This window comes from Protopterus annectens, chromosome 2.part2, assembly GCF_019279795.1.
Source record: "Protopterus annectens isolate FY-2018-M chromosome 2.part2, PAN1.0, whole genome shotgun sequence".
Classification (NCBI taxonomy): domain Eukaryota; kingdom Metazoa; phylum Chordata; order Ceratodontiformes; family Protopteridae; genus Protopterus; species Protopterus annectens.
In genome coordinates, this window is record NC_056730.1 from 1029864683 (window position 1) to 1029889068 (window position 24386).

Consider the following 24386-nt stretch of genomic DNA (forward strand, 5'->3'; position numbering starts at 1 on the left):
TTCCCCGCTTCATGTCTTTCAGGAGGGATGTCCCGCCGTAGGAAACCACCTTTCTCAGAAGGAAAGACTGAAACCATAATTAATGCCCTGAGATTCTATCACTCAGTGCTGTTGCCCAGGAATCACCATAACCAGCAAGAATGTGCTGCACTGTGGGCAGAACTCGTGGCATCGGTTAATCATGTGGGCCAGCACAACAGGACTTATGAGCAGGTCTGACACTGTGCCACTGATATGATACATCATGCATGGCAAAGGGCCACAGCTGGGGCCAGGGACCATGCTGGCACTGGTGGAGGGCCTGATACACAACAGCCACTCTCTGCCACAGAGGAGTTCCTGGAAAACCTAGGTTTAACCACTAGCTGACAAGAATTGGTCACACCATCTGTCTTGGAAGTGGATGGCACATCTTCCACAGCTGAGGAGCATCCAGGTAAGCCTCCAGTTGTCATCACGTTAATACTGTAGGATTCATAATGGCAGCCTCTGCATACCTATACACATATATCAGGTCAATCTGCATTTGTGGTGGGGGGGTTGTAATACATGTGCATACATATTGTGAATGTCAGCAATGTTTGTAGTATCACAGTTTGTACTGTACATGTTGATATATACACATATTATCCTGTACCAATGTCACATTTGTGTCTGCTGACAATACCTCTCCTACACAAATCCATAGGCACCTCTGGTGTGGCCGGGGTCTAGCATCCTGTTACTAGTGAGTGTGGAACTGTTTTGTTATGGCTCATCTATAGCCAAGGCATGTTAAGGGCTGTTAAACTAAGCCATATTTCAATACACACATGTTCACTTGTGGAGTGGGGCACTGCAGTGCATTACATCAGTAATAACAGTAGCAGATTTGCAGGATCTGTAACATATCATATTAGCACCTATTTTTCTGAAGATGTAAGCAGTCTGCTATAAAGGGGTGCATTACTATTGTGGAAATAGGTGCACTGTGTTGTAGGTGAAGGTCCGTCACATACACTGAAATGTCACTTATCTCACAGGTGTATAGTACTAGCAACATTAACTGGATGTAGCTGCACTGCATGTTGTTAAGGGCCTGTCTTCTGTGTCTGTTGTGGCCTGCTTGTGTGTTGTGCATGGCATCAGTCATAAAGTGTGGTCTGCCTATTGCATTTGTGGCACCTCACCTCTGTGTGTGTGTGTGTGTGTGTGTGTGTGTGTGTGTGTGTGTGTGTGTGTGTGTGTGTGTGTGTGTGTGTATGTGAATCAGCAGACATTATAGTGCAGGAATTAATGTAGTCATGTTGTCTTCCCCTCACATGTGACCATGGGGGTTGGCGTGTGTCCTCCTCACAACCTTATGTCAGTGTCTCATCGGACTCTGATGATGATGGTGGCCATAGTGAGGTATAGGTGGGGTTGTTGGGGGCTGAATATGTCTCATTGGTTGACATCCCACTTCCTCCCCCAGTGCCCCTGCATACAGTCACTATGCCCACACATACCCAGTCCCCAGCAGCCACAGATATTGGACAGTCAGAAGGTGGTGGCATTGAACAGAAGAGTATGATGACTATGGCATCTGTGACTATAGACACTATCCATAGTCAGAGAATTGCCGAGGTCTCACACAGGCAGATTGACAGCGGTGCTCAAAGGAGGACTGCTGTCCATCCAGCACCTGTCAGAGGTGTCATAGCATGTGTCACCCAATGCATGTTTCCATTCATCATGGAGGCACAGGCATGTTGTGAATGGTACACAAGATGAATGCTCAAGGTCATGGATGCCACACTTCCTGGCATGCATGATTCCATCCATGGCATTGGTGATGCCTTACATCATTTCGCTGATGTATTGGATAGACCATGGAGCAAGACATTGTCAGGCCTTAACTGTGCAATGTCTGTGCTTGAAAATATGGTGGGAGTAGGACATCAGACACGTGGACATAGGTCAGCAACAACATCAGCTGAGAGCCCACATGGCCATGCACATCACGCTTCCGTAGTGGCAGTACCACTAGCACTACCAAAGGGAGAGTGCTGTCCACACCAGAACATGTTAGGCCATGGGCATGTGGTCCTGGGAAGCCCTGTGAGGAACACAGACCCAGCAGACACTGATCACCATCAGCAAGTAGTACCACATCTGGCCCTGGGCATGGTTATGCCAGTGCCACTCCTGGCGCAACCAGTTTCCATGTTCATGGCCAGAGAAGGTGAACTGTACATTCAGCCATGTACAGTCCACAGCTGTCAAACATACATTTGTGTAGGGCTTGTGCATGGCTTGACTGTGTACATGCACACACTCACACATCACTGTCACATGCAGGTCACTACCAGACACACACAGTTCCTCTTCATGTCCCAGCTGACCAGCACCCCTCCAGACACATACACATAATGTCAACTGTGTAACACAGCCTAGGCCTTTGGCAACCCCACACCACACCATGTGCATGTGATGATACCTGTGCCACATCCCTGTCATCCATCCCATCGATGCAGGGACATGCCAATGTGTGTCTGATGCACAGGGTGAATATAGTACATTTAATGGCAGTGTGTAGTGCATTAGTGTTATGCCCTGTAAGGTGCTGTCTGCTGGCAATTGCCATATGTACACATCAAAGTGTATGTACCTTTATGCCTTGATGCTGTATTGCTGTTAGTATTGCTGACTGATTGTTGTCTTCCAGACCTTATTCTGTTTCTGTTCCAGGTGTCTGTGTGTCTATGCCATGGGGACCTGCTGCCAGTACAGTAGCTCAGGATGGCATAGTGGCAATGCAGAAAAGTGACATCACAAAGGTATGGCTGTATATGTGTATGGTTACCTAGGTGTTTATGTATAGAACAGTGTGTGAGGGACAATGGGGGCAGACAGCGTAATCTTGCATGCATACCCCTTGACAAAACATGCTACTCCTGATACATGTCACCTGGGATTTCAGTAGGATCACAGGTTCTTTGGATCATAGAAAGTTAGTTGGGTAATGGCCCTGGGTCCCTTACAAGCCTAGCCATTACTTTATCCCTGACATAATCATCGTTCAGCACCTGTTGCACCTGTCATTCAGGGACAAAGATGTGATCCCCTGGGATGGATGTGTGGTTTCCCATCCACTCATCATGGCTGCACTTGATGAGGGTCTGCATGGTATTCTGTTTGGCATGTCTGGGAAGTGCATTCCTGAGACAGGACAGCCTCTGGAAGACAAACCTGTCTCTCCAGCAGGTTTTGTTGATGTCACATATCAGATTCAGGCCTAACATGCTGGTAATGCATGAAGAGTTAGAATCACATATATGGACCAGCTGTTGAAGGGCTGGGCACAACATTGTGATCTAGGTTTGTCACAGCCCACCTGTTAAATACTGAGAGGGGCACTACTGATTCAAGGCTGTCTGCATGGAACAGGTGTTGGAGGCCATGGATTACCTTTGTGGGTATTACTATGGCCTTTCCAGTTGCTGCAGATGTCTGGATAGGTACATACCAAATGGGCCATGGTACTAAATTATTGCTGTACTGATTGAGGACTATACAGAGGTAATGCCCACCTTTTTTTGGGATGCACTCCCTTTATTTATGTGGTGAACCACGTACAAGGCTTTTCTGAGCACTGCCACTACTTGATGGCTGAATGCAACAGTGTTATCAACCTGAGTAAGTCTCTCAACGCAGGTTGTGTGTTTATGGGGTTGCCATTGATGTGGGAAATAGTGGGGTCATGTCCTTGCCATATGGTATGATGGTACTGTTTTCTGTGTTCAGCTTCAGGCCAGGACTTTGTCACCATTCCATGCCCGATGTAAGACCCCATTGCAGTGTGTTAGCATCAGTTGATGGGTCAGAGACAGACAACAAACAACTTACAGTCACCACAGCCTTAGGCAGTTCCTACAAATATGGGTGATAGCAATTAGCATTCATGCCAAGATACATGTGGGTCATTGGGGGCAGCAGCTACTCACAGGTCCTCCATATGTCTACATATTGCACAGACAGGCAACACAGAGTAGGGTTGCCACCTTATGAAATGTGCAATGTAGGACACTTCTTGTAGTATTGTGAGAGCTGGCATGACAAATCATACCATACCCATGTCAAGTGCAACAGACAGGACTTCTCTTGGTCTTCCAATATGACAGCTTATTTTTGTCACAATTCCCTTGCACTATTTCTCATAACATTAAGGTGTTTCAGATGTACAATAACTGCTTTATGCAACTATTACACAACTTTAAGAAATGTTTGTTGCCCTACACTCTTGGGACTTCTGTATAGTTTGAGTTGTTTTCACAGGTCACACCTGGCCAAACATGGAATGCAACCTCAGGGTGGGACAGGTGCTGGCCATACCTTTCACCTGTAGAGATTTCTGCAAAATTTCTTGATGTTTGCCATATATTTTTGGTCTGTTTTTGATAACATTATGGTTTTCTGGCAAATTAGTGGAAAATCATTAAAGACTAAATTAGACAATAATAACATACATTTATTTCCTTCAGTTAATTCATGCTAATGCACAACCTGTTATGCTATCAACTTTCTATGTTTTTAAGAGTAATATTTAAAAATTGCCCCTATTATTTGGTCTTTGTCCCACTTTTCTGTATAGTTTTACCCAAATTTCTTGCTCTGAGGGGTTGAGAGGTATCATGGTGGGACTAACACAGCCACACTGCTGTAAGGGGATATGCATCTGCACACACATACACTCACAAAGTTCCCTGTTTTGGAAATAGATCCCCTACCTATCTAGTTATATACACTATAGTAATGCATACATATCACATGTGCCACAGAGATTATGTGCCTAGAGAGTGTCTAATGGTGCATCTAAGGTGCATGACACCAGCAGGCCCTGTAAAGTAATCCAGTGGGGGGATTAACAGGGTGGAACAGGCCCTCAAAATGGTATAACCATCATTCACACAAGGCAGACACATTGCTACAGGGGATATGTCTCACACACACACACACACACACACACACACACACACACACACACACACACACACACACACACACACACACACACACACACACACACACACACACACACACACACACACATATACTCACAGAGTTGCCAGTTGTAAGATTAGAACCCCTTCCTAGCTAGTTGTATGTACTATAGTACTACATACTTATCAGATGCGCCACAAAGTGTATGTACATGAAGAGTGTCTAACGGTGCATCTAAGGCAAATGACACCAGCAAGCCCTGTAAAGTAATCCAATGGGGGGATTATCAGAGTGGAACAGGCCCTCAAAATGGTATAACTATCGCACACACAAGGCAGCCACACTGCTACAAGGGATATGCCTTACACACACGTACACAGTTGCCAGTTGTGAGATTAGAACTATTACCTATCCTGTTGTATACACTATAGTACTACAAACCTATCGTATGCACCACAGAGCTTATACACTAGGAGAGTGTCTAACAGTGCATCTTAGATGAATGACACCAGAAGGCCCTGTAAAGTAATCCAATGGGAGGTTAACAGGGTGGAACAGACCTTAAAAAGTATTGGCATTGCATACACATAGTCAAGAAATACACACCACTGAGAGGGATATAATTACTCATATGCACTGAGTTATCATTAGAACCCTTACTTATCTAGCTATATACACTATAGTGCTATATACGTATCGCATACACCACAGACTTTATACGCTTGGAAAGTGTCTAACAATGCATCTAACATTGATGACAATAGCAGGCTCTGTAAAGTAGGCCAATGAGGGGGTTCACAGGTAGACACAAGCTTTAAAATGTATTGGCATTGCACATACATAGGCAAGAACTACACAGAGCTGCAGTGGGGTACATTTACACACCTGCACACTCACTCATTGTGTTGCATTTACTGGGATAAGAACTACTACCTGTCTAGCTGTATACATTAAAATGTTACATAGTTATTGCATGTGCCATGGAGCTTATGCATTTGGATAGTGTCTGCCACTGCTTTTGGGGTGGATGACATCAGTAGCTGCTGACAGGGAGGCCAGTGTTGTGGAGGACACCAGTTACAGGGCCATAAAATGAGGAACATTGCATAGATATAGGCCTGTTGGTATGTGCATGCTGTTGTATGTGGAATATATACACAGACAAACACACACAAGGCAGCTGATGTGAGATTATAACCCCTAACTATCTACAATTACACACATCTGCTCACCATACTCTTTGCATGTGCTACTGATCACAATTGGTACACAAGTAGCTGCAGCACTACATCACACTATGCCTTTCTGGGTCTCTGTCTCTCTCCCCCTCTGTCTGCCTCTCTCTCTTCATATCTATCTATATATATAAAACTGTTGTATTCTGCCTCTCTCTCTTCATATCTATATCTATATCTATATCTATATATATATATATATATATATATATATATATATATATATATATATTTATATATATATATATATATCTATATATATATATATATATATATATATATATATATATATGGTCTATATTAGATCACTGAATGCTTAAAAAAGTAAACGGTGATTAATATACCCTATGTAAATGATAGCTTACAATTTTAATCTGTCAGAACAGCAATTTTTTTCCTAGGGAAAAAAATAGCTGTTCCAATAAAAAAAATACTTTAAACATTACATTAAGTGGGGGCTTTGTCCCCCACACCCCCTACTTAAATATACCAACTCCGAGAATGCACTACAGTGCCGAAAACGGCAAAGTAATAAAGTGGCCAAGTGAATTCTTTGGCAGGGAAATAATTCACTTAAAAGCCGCTGCGATATTTTGCCATTTCAGGCTTTTGAGTTCGATCAAGATGCATTAGAAAGAATGTGTCTTCGGTCTTCTAATAGGGAACCTATATATATATATATATATATATATATATATATATATATATATATATATAAAAATATAAAACATATATATGTGTCTATATTAAACTCAACAGATCCTTGAAATGTTTGTGTCATATAGAATTGTAAAAGAAAAAGAAAAATTATTGAAAAAAAAACACTCAGCAGATCCATATATATCATGTATGTGCCACATACAGCTAGATAAGGGTAATTACGTCTGATGGGTATAGGGAGAGATAGTTGAGGTATACTCAGATCTTTGTATGTGCATAGATATATGGACATCACAGATCTATAGTCAGATGTGGGTTCGGACATGGGCTGAAATTAACTAAGTGTAGGAGCATTCCCAGTATGACCATCATTAATTACAATGGGACTCCAGTTCAGAACTATCTAAACTCCAGTCCAGGATGTTTTGTGCTACAGTCAATTGTCTGCTGTACCTGGTGGAACAGTACAGCATCTCCTGATATACTACCTGAGAGATTTCCTGGCTGTGTGCTGTCTGTAATATCTGACCCATATGTAGGGTGTGTACAGCATTTATTGGACTGAACAGAGTTTTGCATAATATGTCTGGTACATTTTACATAGCACTATGATTTCTTGGTACATCACAGGCAGATCATTATAGATTGATATGAGGAAATGCTGACAGACATTTGAGTTTCCTACACCACACACTGCAGGGAACCTATGCTACTACACAAACTGTTGTATTCTGCACTTTCTACGTTAGTCTGGCCAGAAGTTCCTCCTTTTCCTTATATGTGGGCCTTTGTCCTGCCCTACTTCAGTTCCTGGCTTTGTCCACAGTTGCTGCTCTATGTAGTTTAGGTATGCTGTGACTGGGCTAAGAGATGTAACACCACACATGGTTACAGACTTGACACCTTATACTGTATCTGTTTTACAGGTTGCCCATCATAGTACCCCATATGTCTGCTCTCGTCCTCAGACATTTTGTCTTGTACTGTTATTATAAGGCTACATTTTGCCCAAACCTCTCATACTCTTACAGCCATTAATGTGGACAGGGCCATATATAACAGTGGGGCATAGGCCCAAACATGGGGACAGGATTTTAATATTGCTCTTCCAAACCTAGACAGTTGGTGGAATGGTTTTGTATTCGCATGCATTTTCCAGTGGGTATAAAGTCAGCATCTCACCTGTCTATTAGTTTCTCACAGCAACCTTTAGTAATTTCCCAATAGTTTGCCAGAAAACAGCAAATGTTATGACAAACAGAACAGATATATGAGCCATAAATATGGACATACTGTTAAACTCTGTACATTTGTGGTTTATGGATGGTGCCGACTGACTTGTAAATATTGACACAGTTACGTGACAGCTTTTACATCCTTCTGCTACACTGACTTGTTACAACCTGCTGTTCTGCTGACCACCATCTAGGTTACTGAGGGCTGTGTGCTGTCCATATCTGTGTCATCATACATGTTTTAGTGCATAGCCAGCATCCCCCAGTAGATGGCCGTATGGGATGTCTCCTCTGGCAATCGTCTGGTACAGCTGTGAGGCATGCCAGATGTGGGAGTCAAGACAGCTGCCAGGGCTGTCAGCACAAGCATTCATGATAATGCCCTGGTCATTGCAAATGACCTGGCAGTTGATGGAGTGATACCCCTTGTGGTTGACATAGACCTGCCCTCTTCACTGGGTGGTGCTTTAATGTGCACATGACTGCAGTCTATGGCACCCAGTACCTCAGGGTAGTGTGCTACATGGTACAAGAGATGCATATTGCTGACCCTTTCCTCAGGGGTGTGGGTTAAATAAATGTGTTCTTTGGCATGTACTTACATGGCATACAGGAACTGGTGGAGTACCCTGGACGCAGATGCCTGTGAGATCCCCATTATGTCCCCAGTTGGTCTTTGTATAGTACCTGTAGCTAATATTCTAAGGGCTACACATACCTTTGTTTCCACTGGGATGAGTTCCTCTCTGTAGGCTCTGGGTCTGAGTTGAGGGTGCAGAGCTCGGTCAGTTCTTGTAGTATGTCCCTGTCCACCATGTATCGCTCTACAATCTCAAGCTCATGTAGCCCCTAGAAGGTCACCCTGGGCCTGAGCACTCTTCTCCTTCTCAGTCTGGGCCTATTGTCAGCATCATCATCTTCATTGATCTCAGCCTCAAGCACACACAGATGCAGCAGAGCAGCAGTAGCCCCTAGTATTTTGTCAGTTAAAATTCCCCAAGTATGTACTCCAATAGTGCATAGTATGTGGAAAAATCAGATTGTAAGGTGTATGGATACTTTATAGTGGTGTTCTGCAGTTGAAGCCTGTGTGATTGGCTCATTATGCTGCCTTTCAGATGATAGGTATAGCACAGGGGGTCTGAATGACCAGTGTCTATTGAACAGGCCTTATCAGTCCTTTCCACCTGATTGTCTTTCCCAGGCAATTAAAAAAAAATCCTATTTCTTTCACTGCTAAGTAGTGCAGCGTGCCACACAAACCGGAGGCACTAGTGTAAACAATGCTCAGCAGTTTTGACCCTCCCACAACCATGGCCACTCTCAGCTTTTCTTGAACTAGCTAAATCATGCTCAGCAGCATCAGACACACACCCTGCTTAGCTGTGCTTAGCTGAGCTCAAACAGGTGCCGCTGAGCTCCAATCTGCTTTAATATACTGTGACACACCCCTTTTGATTTCAGATACCTGTTCTACCACTACCTACATGGTTCTAGCCTGACCACAGGGTGCATCTGCATATACTGTAGCCCTTTTTGCTATTCAGTAACCCCAGCTCATTTATATATAGCTAATTGAGTATACCGTGGATACTGCACCACTCCAGGGCCTGCCTCCATAGCAACCACTGACAACTGCCATTGTAATACTCTGCATCCTGGACACTATAATGCATTATATTGCCAAATGTGTACTTTTTTTCTTTTTTATACTTTTTATTTTTTTTCTATATGCCATATTTGCGAGGCACATAGCGCAGCACAAACATAACATATGTATTAAAAAATATTGTTTTTTAATTATTTGGATAGCTTTCAGGACCCACTGGCCATAGATTTGGCCATTTGCATGTCTGTGGTACCATATCCGCCCTTTTTCCTAGCCTTTTACTGCACCTATGTGATTTGTGCAGTCTGGTACATGGTTTGTATCCACGTATATTTCTTGCTTCAGCATGACACCTAGATGGATGCCTTTCTGCTTACTAGTTCACAAATCAACCTCATCTACATGGTTTTCACCAGCTTATGAGGTGATTTGCATTCTGTGGACACCTCCGTGACCACACACTCATGCACGCCCCTCAGCTCTGTTTCCTGGATCGCTTGGCGTCCATGTTCCATGCCTGGGCTGCAACACTATTCCTACACAGAGAATCGCTCCATGTAGGCTTTAATGAATTCCACTCTTGAACTTTTTTTTTCTCCTATTGCAATGTATTTGCAATCACATACTATGTAGATTCTCTGAAACCACATCACTTAGTAAAATATGTTATGGGTATGTTTATATAATTCCTAATATATGTAGATACATGGCTGTTGTCTGGTTTCTATTATTTTATGTACAGCACTCTGTATAGCTCTCCACTGCAGAATAAGTCCTTCCTCAGGTTTTGGAACTGCAGTTCATTATATATTTATTAAAAAGTAAGCACTTAATGCTCTTTAGCAAACACACAAGAGATGAACACTATTAAAACAAAATAGTAAATGATGGTGTAGATATACAACTTAAGGAATTCAAAAATAGATACAATAAGTTATGAGCTATCAGACATACACAAAATATTTTTGCATTTATTTACACACACACATATATATGTATATATATATATATATATATATATATATATATATATATATATAAATATATATATATATATATATATATATATATATATATATATATATATATATATATATATATATAAAAATGTATGTATGTATATGTATACCTATATATTTATGTGTGTGTGTGTGTGTGTGTGTGTGTGTGTGTGTGTGTGTGTGTGTGTGTGTGTGTGTGTGTGTGTGTGTGTGTGGATATACCGTTCCATATAGACTGGACGACATATCCATTTCTGAAACTTCGACACATTAATGTAGACAACAAAATGTCAGTAGACTACTGTTCATGCTCCAAGAACTAATCTCACAGAATGGAAACTAAAAATCAAGTGTGCCCCCACACCCCCTGCTAGTTATATATACTGACTCCAAGATCACCCAGTCCCTACGATTGTCGGTCTTGCATATGCTCTGACCATCTGTTCCCATCAACCAAGGGTGTCATGCAAACAGATGTTGAATTTTGAGTATTTTGCTCAAAGTACTAAACCTAGATAGCTATCTATTGATAGACATGTATATATGTGTGTGTGTGTGTGTGTGTGTGTGTGTGTGTGTGTGTGTGTGTGTGTCTGTGTGTGTGTGTGTGTATGTGTGTGTGTGTGTGTGTGTGTGTGTGTGTGTGTGTGCGTGTGTGTGTGTGTGTGTGTGCGTGTGTGTGCGTGTGTGTGTGTGTGTGTGTGTGTGTGTGTGTGTGTGTGTGTGTGTGTGTGTGTGTGTGTGTGTGTGCGTGTCAGAAATCATCTACATTTTAAAGAACTGTCCACTGAATTACATTCATAATTTATTACTGAAAGCAACATTTATTAAAATCCTAAAACTAATATGTGAAGCTATAATGAATTTCAAAAGGCAAGGAAATCTTATTAGGTGACAGATGGCTTACACAGAAGATGGATTACTGTCAGCTATTAATATCTTATGACTGCATGTTTCTCTAATAAATGTTCTGGTACATCCAGAGGACTTGAATGAAAAGTGTAATACCTTTAGTGTAATAAAAATAAAAAAAAATATTTTAATGCACTTTTTTGTTAAAAATATTAAGACGTATAAAGATTTACTGCATGCAGTAATGATGCCCAGAGTGACAAGTCTGTCAAAGAAAACAAGTGTTCACAGTCCAATCTTAAAAACACTTAATAATGAATCTTCTTTGAATCAAAAAAAGTGTTGCAAATGCTTTGTTATCAGAACAATGAGACCTGTTGCTCATAATAAAAAAAAAAAAGTTTGTACTTTTAAGGGACGTGATTAAGTTGACAGTGGATAGGCACTAAATACTTCAAGCTTAGATGACCAAGCAAATATTGGATCATTTAAGCCAGCAAAATGGACATGAATGGCATAATTTGGCTGACCAGATAAATATATTGCTCCTGCAATGTGCTATACGTTTTCTATATGGAAATTTCAACTGTCAAAATGCTGGTCAATATAAAGCCAACAAGTTAAATAATGACATTTGTAAATTCTATATGCGGAGCTTCATCCAATGTACTACTCGTCAGATGGTGAATTCAGATTCTCATAAATATAAATTGAACCTATTAGAAGCTGTGCAATGCCTTGGTAAATAAATTACTGTCTGTGTTTCACTTTCTGACCTAAAATGTTTTGTCACTGTGCTTACTTAAAATTCTATTTGATCCTGATCTAATGTACTAGATCAGGGAAGAAGTCAAATGTATAACAGCTACACCTTTGAGTTCCACACAGATATAAAAAGTTGCTTCTAGAATAGTACAGAGCTGCAGCAGAGTTTTAATCTTAATATTTCAAATCTACAGCCATCCCGGTTGCTGAAAACCAACTGATTCATGTACCCAGATTATCTGTGATGAGGACATGTCTCCATGTAGAACATAAAATCAACTTGTGAATGAATTGTGCTCTGTAATTTGGGACCCATTTACTTTAAGGTTGCTTAAAAAGTATAATGTATTGCAGAACTTCAGAAAATTAAAACAAAAATAAATGTTATTAACAGCAAGAATTTGCATTCGAACAGCTGCTAGTAGTTACATAATTGCCAACCAATGAACCACAAATGTAACAGCCAAGACTAGATGCATTTTCAGATAGGTACATACTGATACAGTTAGGATGAAAAATGTATTTTCTTTGTGCCTTTGTATTTATGCTGGCTTTCATCTCTATAATATTTGGATTATTCTTGAGTTCAAAAGACAAAACAAGAATGACTAGATGGCAATTAAGTGCAGGAGCAGTGAAGCTGCAAAACAGTAACAGGCATCAGTAACTTGTACTCTACAATATCAAAACACTAGTAAAAATTATACAGCAGTCACAATGGCCACTAGATAGTCGGAAAAGTAAGCAAGGGAACCAGTCATTAATTCATAGATTCATAGACTGTTACTAGGCTAATGACCCAAGGGGCCTTTCTAACCCTAGCCAAGTTTTACTGAAAGGATAATGATGTCCTGCATCCAAATATGACATTGAGGGCCAGACATTTATAAGCTAACTCTGTCCATAAGGGACATGAGTGCCAGGCTTAGTGTGAATTTCCTATTCCACATCCACTTGTCTGGGTTGTGCTTAAACTGAGTAATAGATAAACTCAGCTTCACATGGATGGGAAGCCTGTTCCATAGGAGAGGCAGTCTCTGGTATATATATAGTTCTCTCCAGCATGTTCTGTTTAAGTGACAGACAAAATTCCGGTCCCTAGACTTGGTATTAATGGTACTTTTTGACTTACAAATATGTAGGAGATTCATAAGTGTGGGTTTTGTTGATCCCTTGTAAGCCAGGCAAAAATCACCCCTCAGCAATCTATAGGAGACTGAGTAGAAGGAAAGGGATTTAAGGCACTCTACATAAGGCAGGTTTGTTATAGATTGTATTATTTATGTAAGGAAACATTGAGGTCACTCTAGTTGCATATACCTGCTGAGGTACATAACAAAGGGAGCATTGCACTCTATGATAGGTCTGATAAGGGCAGAGTACAATGGGATAATGATCTCTTTGGACTTAGATGTTATGTCCTTACTTATAAGTTGCTCAACATAAAAGGATTTCCTCACCACTGAGGCCACATGGTGGTTGAAGGTAAGGCTGCTGTCAATGTGTGTACTTAGATCCCTGACCACTGGGTCAACTCTTAGTGGTGTATTATCAACATGGTAATTAGCTGGAATGGTTAATTTCCCAAAGGGTACAATTATGCACTTTTTTTTGCATTGAGTTTAAGACTAAGGCTTTAGCACCATTTATTAGTCAGTGATTGATCTTCTTGAAGAATGTTAGTGTCTGCTGGGGAGTTGATGGTAATCCCAAGCTTGCAATCATCTGCAAACTTAGTCAGCCATAAATGTTCAGTGTTTGCTTCCATTTCAGAGAAATAGATGCCAAAAAGGAGCAGGTCCAATATTGAACCCTGGGGGGACTCTACTAGTGAATGGCCTCTTGGTGGAGGTGGCCTCACCTATTCTGGCCTCCTGGGTCCTATCCGTGAGCCTGTTGGCTATCCAGCAGGTGATAAAAAGGGTTTATACCTAAATTAGTGAGTTTGTCTATAATGCCTGAGTGGGGTATAGTATCAAAAGCCTTGGCCAGGTTGAGGTAAGCTGTGTTCACAATCTTACCTTTATCCAATGCATTGGTGACTCTTTCAAAAAAATCCACCAGATTTAATAGGCATGACCTTTCTTTAACAGAGCCAAACTGTGATGGGTCCAGTGTTTGTAGGTCACCTATAGCCTCATTTATCATAATGATTTTTCCATGACCTTATGTATGAGTCTGTTAACACTAATGGGCCTATAATTACCCGGATCAGTGGTTGGACCTACTTTGTGCAGAGGAATGACTGTAGCCATCTTCAATTCCTTGGGCACAAAACCTGACTGAAGACTCCAGTTGAAAAGTGATTGAAGTGGACCAGAGAGATCATATTTCCTATCTATTAAACATTCTGGCATGTTATCTGGGCCCATCAATCCAGTTCTTTTGGCCATGTAAAGTGCATTAATGACCTGTTCTCTAGTAATAGTTGGTGTGTTGTGTTATATGGTATTTTCTTTGGACTATCGGGGGGAGTTGGGGAGAGAAATTTGAGCTGAACCTGTCAGGCAAAAGGTTGGCAATGGCCTCTGATTCAGTGTGGGTGATGCTATTTACAATAAGTTCTGTGCATTGTTGTGCATTTCTGTAGAAAGCTTTATGGTTGTTCTTTGTCCGACAAGCTACTTTTCCTTCAAATTTAGCCTTTGAAGTATTAATAAACCGTCTTAGCCTCTTGTTTAGATTGGTCATGGAGCTTTTAGTATGTATGGCTTTGTTCCTCCTATACTTGGCCAAGATTTTTTTCTTTTGTTGTATAAACAACATATACTGTTATTCCGCAAGGGTGGCATGTCTTTTGAGTTTGTCTTATTCTTAATATGAGTGGGTACAGCTTCACCTATACAGCTATCAATATGGCTGTGCAGAGATTTTGTAAATAGCTCAGTGTATTCTATGGTGTTTACTGGGTTTGGGGCTGCTTGGACTTTAGCCAAGGTGTTGCTTAGTAGAGAGAGGTTAGCAATGAAATAGTCCCTAAAGGTTTTTGGTTTTGCTGAATTCCAGATTTAATTTTTATTTCAAGTAATACTGCCTTATGGTCAGATCTGATGAGCAAAGATATTACACTGAGTGAGGAACACTGGCTTCCCATGCTTGTGAGTAAAAGGTCAAGGATGTTTGTACCCCTTGTAGGATAATGAACCAACTGTTCCAGGATGTTGATATGAGCAAAGTTTAGGAATCACTGGACTTGTGCATTAGAAGTGGGTTAGGATTCCCATTCTATAGAGGGGTAGTTGAGATGCCCCATGAATATTATATTGGGTTGAACAATGAGGTACTCTAGTACATTGAGATAGGTAGTATGGGTTTCCTGTGATATGGAAGGGGACCTATATGTTGCAAGGATATGTTTCAGCACCCTGTTTATGGTGAGTTTCACATGTATGAGTTCCAGTGGGTCATACACTTTAACTAGTCTGGATCTGAGATGACTCTTAATATAGACCGACACTCCTCCACCTTTAGTTCCCTCCTGTGTAGTAGCTGGTCTAAAGCTGTGAAAGGCATTATAACCTTGCATTTTTGGGGTACACTCAATGACTTTAAACCATGTCTCCATTACTACACTGTCCAAGGAGAGGAAGGCTTGCAGGGAGTGGAGTTTCTTGTTAAGACTTCTAGCACTGAGCAATACCATCTTCAGATATTCTTCATAGGTTAAGCTAAGTCAGTAGGTTTATCAGTTTGGAATTGCCTAAAAAAGGCACTATGGGGGTTGAAAAGGTCTTTTCCAATAACTGAAAGCCTATAGGGGATACGTGCAGATCATCCCTGGCAAAGCAGCATGGTCTGTCAACCATGTCCTCTCAGGCTGTCAAATATTGTACCCTCCTAGATTGACACCAGGAGCTAAGCTAATTTTTAAAATCAATCATTTTCTGTCAGTAACATGGCATCATCCTTGGAGAAGGTTTTGTGCTGCTCAGTGCTAAGCTCATACATGCCTGAGACATGTAATCAGAGAGCTCAATCATGTCTCACCTCATATAGTCAAGAGTGGTATGTCTCAGGTCATTAACACCAACATGAACTGTGACAGAGTCATACTGGTGCCTGTGGTTCAATTGACCTGAGTGCCTGTGTGACTTGATGGATCTTAGCCCTGGAAAGGCAGCTAACTATGACTGTCTCCTTACTTGGTCTGGTGAGGGGAACATTTGTGTACCTTACTATGGAATCAACAGTGTCCAGGAAATTTGTCTATGTGCTGGTTTGCCTTAAGGGCTTAATAGTGGAGGCAATGGACACACTGTTACTATGTGTAGCTCTGGGTGGTATTTTAATGGAGTGTTTATGTGATGGCTGAAGATCCTTTCTTAGACTGTGCAGTGCAGGAGGTCTTACTGTTTTAGGAAGGTTACCTCTATGTGCCTCAGCAAAAGTAGTTTTATGTGTAGGGTCAGTAGGCGTGGTACAAGTGTCACTGACAATCTCTATAGGATTAGTTTTGGTTGTATGAGAGAGTTTTGCCTCCAGCATTAAAGTGTATTTACATCTCACATACATTATCTGTTTTATTAAGATTAAGTGGGTTGTCAGTGTACATGATGCAATTACTACAATGCCACAGAATACCCATCTCAACTAGACTGGCCACAGAGATAGTTGTGCATATCCATGGCCACTGCTCTACTAGGGAAGAGTAAGTAAAACTTAAATATTGAACAAGTCAATAAGAGAAGCGACTTGGTAAGCAATGCTCAGCTATGAGCAAGCTAGCTGCTCTTGTAGTTAAACAATCTGTCTAGACGGTAATACCACAAGAGTGCAGACCACAGTCCAGAACAAAGGAACGTAGGATAACAGGAACAATAAGTTTTTACCAGCAATTCCAAGCTTAGAAGGGTGGTCACTACATTTCCTGCTACAACAGTTTAGACCACAAACCTTCCTAATGTAAGATAACTGCTTTGGAGCCCATGTGCTTAAACGGGAACAAACACACTTAGAATAACAGCCACAATAAGCCTTCACCAGCAATTCCCAGCTCAGAAGGGAGGAGACTACTCTCTCCTCCTACAAGAGTGTAGACCACAAACTTTTTTAATGTAAAATAACTGGCATGAAGTCCAAGCACTTAAACCTAAACAATGACACTTTTGGAATAACAGACACGATAACCCTTCAACTAGCAATTCCCATCTTAAATGATGTAGGCTACTTCTCCTGCCACAAGAATGTTGACTGCAAACCTTCTTTATGTAACATAACTAGTTTAAACCCCAAGTGCTTAAATCAAAACTAAGAGACTTAGAATATCAGTTAGAATGTAATCAGGCTACTAACAAGCAGTAATAAATGCAGCAAAATAAATGTAACTGAACACTTTAAGAACCAGCAGCAAAAAGCAAAATAAAGTAATAAAGAATGAAGAAGAAGAACAGATTCAGTAAAATTAGCTGAATAAATTGCATTTTTTAAATAAGTGGGAAGAGAGGAAAGAGAAGATAATTCAATTTTTAGAGACTAAGGGGTGGGCATTCCCAAATGATTCCTCCATACTCAGTAGAATGAGCTGATGAGATGGGACTGGGAGTAGTGCCCAAAACCAGATTTATTGTAGGGTCAGACAACTCAAACGCCACCAATGAAAAACTTAAATTTAAAATCAAATGCAGAAAGAGATCTGCAATAGTCGGGCAGAGAAAAGCAATCAAGTAAAGCAAGCAGTCCAGCTTGAAAGAGGTGTGTGTGTGTGTGTGTGTGTGTGTGTGTGTGTGTGTGTGTGTGTGTGTGTGTGTGTGTGTGTGTGTGTGTGTGTGTGTGTGTGTGTGTGTATAAGATTGCTGTCCATTTTCTTGAATGTTGTTTTGTGATGGACTAGATTTCTGAATGTTCAAATAGTTGGACTTTTGATATTTAGAAGTGCCGTTTCTTCAAAAGTAGTGAGTCAGGATTAGGAGGGGTTTAAAGTGCTTAGTGTATGTTTGGGTGCTAGGATTAGAGTAAGGGCCAGGTAAAGGTAGAGATGCTATGTGTTTTTATGCAAGTGTGTCAATAAAACTTACGCAATAATTTTTATCATGTGCACGTAGTGGTACGCAGCAAAGCACACTCATGTGCAAATATGAAAAGTTTCATGGCATGCAAATTACAGCATAAGTAGCTGAATTTTATGCTAGTGAAGCAAATCAACACAGTGGAGTGGTTCAACAACCTCTAAAGCAACCGTGAAGACTCTGTGTCCTTGATGGCCATATATTTCAAAACTTTCCAAATACAGTCAAGGAAATGAGTCTACATAAAAACAAGAGCAAGTAAAAGGTCTTACATTTGTACAGAACTGCTATTAACATGTAACACTGTCACTCGTCCAGCCAAGATAAAACAGATGAACAGTTGTGGGTTCAGTTCAAGCAGCTGTATTGTATAAAAACACATAAAAATTGAGGCTTAGTAACTTAAACCTAAATAAACTTATAAACAGATTGACTACTGTGCTCATACATGCTCTCTGGCTGTTCTCTCAAAATGGCACTGCTGCCTGCACATGCTCTCTATTTATATGCACATGTCCTAACTTTGAAATGCTTCTTAAAGTTATGAAACGCACATTGTTCTACATCCTCCCTCTTTGAGAAATAGGTCATGCACAGCAATAATGACAACAATCATTGGCAGGCAATTTTATAGAACTAATTACAAATGAAACAATTATGTCCAGGTTGCTGTGTATTTTACACTAGGTCTGGAAATACAACCTGATCATGTGACATATAACTAGGACTGGGTTTAGCAACAGGGACTGTCTTTAATGAATGTTCAACTTCAGGGACATCTCGGACATCAGGAATGGGAATAGGCACTGAGACATATCCTTCAACAGGAACATCGTCTGGGTTGCTCTGAAATCTAGAGTCTATATCACAGGTACAATGCTGTGATATCAATCCAGACACCAGAAGAAGAAGATGCCTGCAATTTCTTCTGTATTCTATACCCTCAGATACCACTAAGTAGGATCTCAGCTCAGCACAAATACCTCACACTTGACCAATTCAATCAAAACCTTTTGCTGTTTGCATCTTCACTATCTCTCCTTCTTTCAATGGACAAAGAAATATGCTTGTTTTATCAAAGTTAGACTTCTGGAATGAATGTTTTTTTAAATAGTTGGGCTTTTATTGTGCTGGTGTTTTTAGCATTAGGGACCAACAAACTGAAACTGATAGGCAAGGTTGTTCTGGTTTGCTTAAACAGAAGTATCTAAGCAGGTGAGCCAAGTAAATTGTCATGGGGTATATTACTGAGATTAAGCAAATTCAAGAAAACATCAGTATTGTCACACTTTGACCTCTCTAGTAATGGCTTTGCACTTTGCACTGCATGTTCAGCTTGGGGGTATTAACTATGGGTACTCAGGACTACTAGTAACATGGATAAAGTCCCACTCTTTTGCAAATTTCTGAAATAGCTGACTGGCAAACTGGCCACTTGTCAGAAATAACTTTGTGTGGACTACAAAGGACTGAGTAATGGTGTTTCAATTTAGTAATGACAGTACTGGACATTAGGTTAGGTAGCAGATCAATCTCAAACCAGTTTGAATTAGACTCTACCTACACTAAATAATGTTGACTGTTCCACTCAAATATGTCAGTGGCTACTTTTGCCCAAGGTAGTTCAGGAATCTGGCTTAGCTGAAGTGGCTCTTCTTGCAAATGAAGTTTAGCACTATTACATACTGAACAAGATGATAGCACTTGATCAATATTTTTTGATAGAGTAGGGCAAAATACTAGTCCTCTAACCCTTATTTTGGTAGATCTGGAACCAATCAAAATGTCAATACAATAAACTAATAAAAACAAAAAAAGAAGTGAACGAAAGCACTCAATCGGAAATAAAGTGGAGTTTCCAGCATTCCTTTTGTCCTTCTTTTTTGTTTTTTATTAGATTCAGAACTTGGGTGGCCAAGATGTGAAATCTGGATGTACTCATGTTGTAAAAATGTAGGAATGACAACTTTAGGACCTTTGAAAATGATACCATCTTCCATCAACATCTCACCTCTGTGAGGAAAATAAGGTTGCACTTCTGCTGCTACACAAGATTGCTTTGATGGCCATCCAACATTGATGAAGTAGTTGAGCATTTGCAAAATTGGATCAGTCTTTGTATGATCTCTTAGCTCATCAAGTCTTGTGATAGAAAAATTATGCACTTCCATGATATCAAAGTCAAATTTCTCTGCATCAAGCTTTTCTGTGGTATTTTTGAGCAATCTGGATAAGGTATCAGCCATATAAAGAAGTTTGCCTTTTGAATAGACCATTTTGTAGTTGTACTTTTGTAATCTGAGCATCATTCCTTGTAGTCTTACTGAAGCTGTATGCATAGGCTTCTTTGAAATAGTGACTAGAGTCTGATGATCAGTCTCAGTTTGGATAGCTTGGCCTTAAATATAATCATGGAACTTCGAACATGCAAGCACAATTGCCAAAAGTTCCTTCCCAATTTGAGCATACTTGCATAGGCTACTGGTCTGCCCTCTTGAAGCATAGCTGCACCAAGACTGAACTGTGAAGCATCACAGGAAAGAATCACTGATTTGTGGATATCATAGTATCTTAACTTAGTTGGGCTGGCAATTTTCTGTTTAAGGTCATCAGATGCTCTCTGGTGTTGTTCCAGCCATGACCAGGTAACATTTTTGCATGTCAGCTCTTTTAAGGGCACTGATAATACACTGAATTCTGGTATAAACTTGCCCAAATAATTAACCATGCCAAGAAAATGCTGTAAAGCTTGGACATTGTCTCGAGCTGGCATCACAAGAATAACTATTTGTTTGAAGGATCTGGTCATTAGGCTGAAATGGTAAATAAGTTACCTACATAAGCAACTTCTGTTAGCCTGAATTTACATTTCAGAAGATTGAGCTTTAGATTCACTTCATGTGCTCTTTCCAGAACTTTCCTGAGGTTTCTGCCATGTTCTGCTTCGCCATTGCCTCCATCTACTAAATAATCCATTATTATAGCACATGGATAACCCAAACAATTTTACTACATTGCACTCTGAAAGACTTTGCTGGCAGAATTTGTTCCAAAAGGCATTCTGAGAAATCTGTATCGACAAAATGGTGTGCTGAATGTAGCCAGTAGTGAATATTTGCAATCAAGCATTACTTGCCAAAATGAACTCTTTGCATCTAAGAAACAACAGTGGCATTTGGCATGAGGGTAGCACCTCCCATGACTGTATGCATAAGATGGTGGGGTCTCTTTAATTCTTTAAGTCTTTTGGGTCATGACATATTCATCTGAGCTTTTTTTATGAGTGACTACCATGGAAGCACACCCATTCAGTTGGTTCTGTAATTGGACAAATCACACCTTGCTGCAGCATCTTATCTAACTGGAATTTTACTCTGTCCTGCATAACTATTGAAATTCTTCTCACTGGTCTGACCACTGGACTAACCTCTGGGTCTAATTTCCTGGAGTACACAACTGGAAGTTTACCTAGCTTGTCTTCGAAAACATCAACATACTCTGAGAAAATAGATTCAGTGAAACTGGAACTGGGACATGTGCTTACACGGTGGACTTCTGTAGTAAAGGAAAGCAGTTTCATTCTTAAACTGTCTCTGAGACCTAATAATGACTGTACAGGTCTTCTGACTGCATAAAATTGCAAGCTGTAACTGTTTCCAGCTGAATGGCATGAAAGCAATACTGAGCCTTTGGTTTTAAACTCTTCACCTCCATAAGTAACATGCTTCACACAATTGGGCAAATTAAGTTGTTCACCAGCTCTTACTCTAGCAAATGTTTCTGCTGACATAACATTGCACTTTGAACCCATGTTTACTTTGAGCTCTGTGGGTTTACTATTGAGCATGACAGTACAAAACACTTTGTTTTTTGCCAACAAATCCACGGTATTAATCTTTTCAACAACCACTGAAATACCATCTACATAGAAAGTAGAGTTGCAGCTTTCTAGATGATCAACTTGCTTTCTTAAGTAACCTTTCTTAATAAATGAATGCGCCTTTCTTGATTTACAAAGCTTTTGAAAGTGGTTCCATTTTTTACACTTGTGGCATTGTTGACCAAATGCTAAGCACTTCTATCTTTTGGACTCATGATTGGCACTACAATTACGACAGTTAACAATGAGAGTTGACTTGGGTTTTGCTGACTAACCCTTATGCTGCACTGAGCATGTCTGTTTTACTGAGCAAGTCTTAGAACTTGGTGGAAAGCTATGGGCTCTCCCTGGAAATCCTGCAGGGGCTGCAGCTCCCTTGTGCTTGTGCCTGTTTCTGTTAGCCATGTGTTGCATGCTGTCTATGCTTGCTCTAGAGTTTTTTTTAAACCATGCTATTATAATCTGCTAGCATATTTGTGTGCCTTTCTGTAAGCTCTTGTATCTGACAAATTTCTATGGCTATTCTCAATGTTAAATCACTGTCTCGAAGCAAAATCCTTCTTACAGTAACATTATTAACACCACACACATGCCTATCTTTTAACAAGTCATCTTTAAAATCACTAAACCTGCACATTTTAGCTTTGTTTCTCAAGTCAGTAATGTAAGCTGCAAACGTTTATCCTTGCCTTTGGCCTCTTGTATAAAATAAGTGCCTCTCCAATGTAACATTTGTCTGGGGGTTATACATTTCTCTAAATTTACATTTCAAGCACTCATGGTCCTGCCTTGGTTCAGCTTGTACAACAAAATAGTGGTTTTCCCCTTCTCCTGCATATACTGCTGGTGCATACACAAATGAACGCTCTCTTTAAATGGTTTCTGACTTAGCTAGATTAAGCAGAATAAATGCCCTTGTATGTGCGTCTTTGTCAGAAAAAGCTGCTTTTATGAAAATGTCATATTCCTGCTCAAATAATTGCCAATTCTTTGCAATAATATAATCAAACACAAGTGGACTGGGTTTGCCAAATGCCTCTGCCATACCAACATGCAGTAATAAAGATCCTTGGAATTATGTAAGAACACAGACACACATATACGCCAGACATTTTTGCCAGAACTTGTAACTATGCTCAATAGCACAACAGACTCTTCAAAATAACTGCACTTTGTAAAATAAGTTTCTGTAGCACAAGAACACTGAAATCACTGTACTTTGTGAAAACCACCCCTTATCAGTATAGAAAAACACATTGAAATGACTGTACTTTGCAGATAAAATGTACACAGCACAAGAACCGTCTAAAAATGGCTGTACTTTGAGAAATAACTCTATACAGTGTAAGAAACACTTTGCACTTTGTAAAGAAAATGTACACAGAACAAGAAACTTTTTGAAGTGACTGTATTCTTGTTGCACTTTGTGAAATAACTTTGCTTTGCACATGGTAAACTCTTTGAACTAATTGTACTGTAATAAGGAACACACAGCAAACACTTTGCACATTCTGAGATACTTTGAACACTCTAGTTATGGTCTGACTAGCTTTAGTCAATGCAAAATAGTAGCAGATAACAGAAAACATAGTTATTTACTAGACAAATGCAGCCACTTTGCTTTTGCATGCTTATTTTCCCTTTATTGTACTTGTTATGCTCATTTGACTTTTATCATGCTCGTTATACTTTTCTTGTGCTCGTTTTACTTCTAACATACTTGTTTTACTTTAAACATACTCATGAAATTAGAAGTAGTTTTGAACATATTCATAAATATTTTGAATAACTTTATCAAATATTATGGTTTCAAACATTTTTCTTAATTAATAATGCATTTTGTGCTTTTTGTTTGATTAATAATATCCCTTGTGCTTTGCGTTTGATTAATAATGCATTTTGTGCTTTGCAAATGCTTTGTATAGTTTCCTTTATAATATAAATAATTTATGTAAGTTTTTTATTACCTGAAGTTCATTTCTGACCTTTCTTGATCATTTCAGCACTGTATCACTCAACCTGCTTAATATATCTTGACCATTAACGCTGCACTTCATGGCTTGAAGAAGTTTCACTCCTTATCCCATTCTGGCACCTTGTGCCCTCCTGTCAGGATAAAACAAACAGTTGTGGGTTCAGTTCAAGCAGCGTTATTATATACAAACACATCAGGATTGAGGCT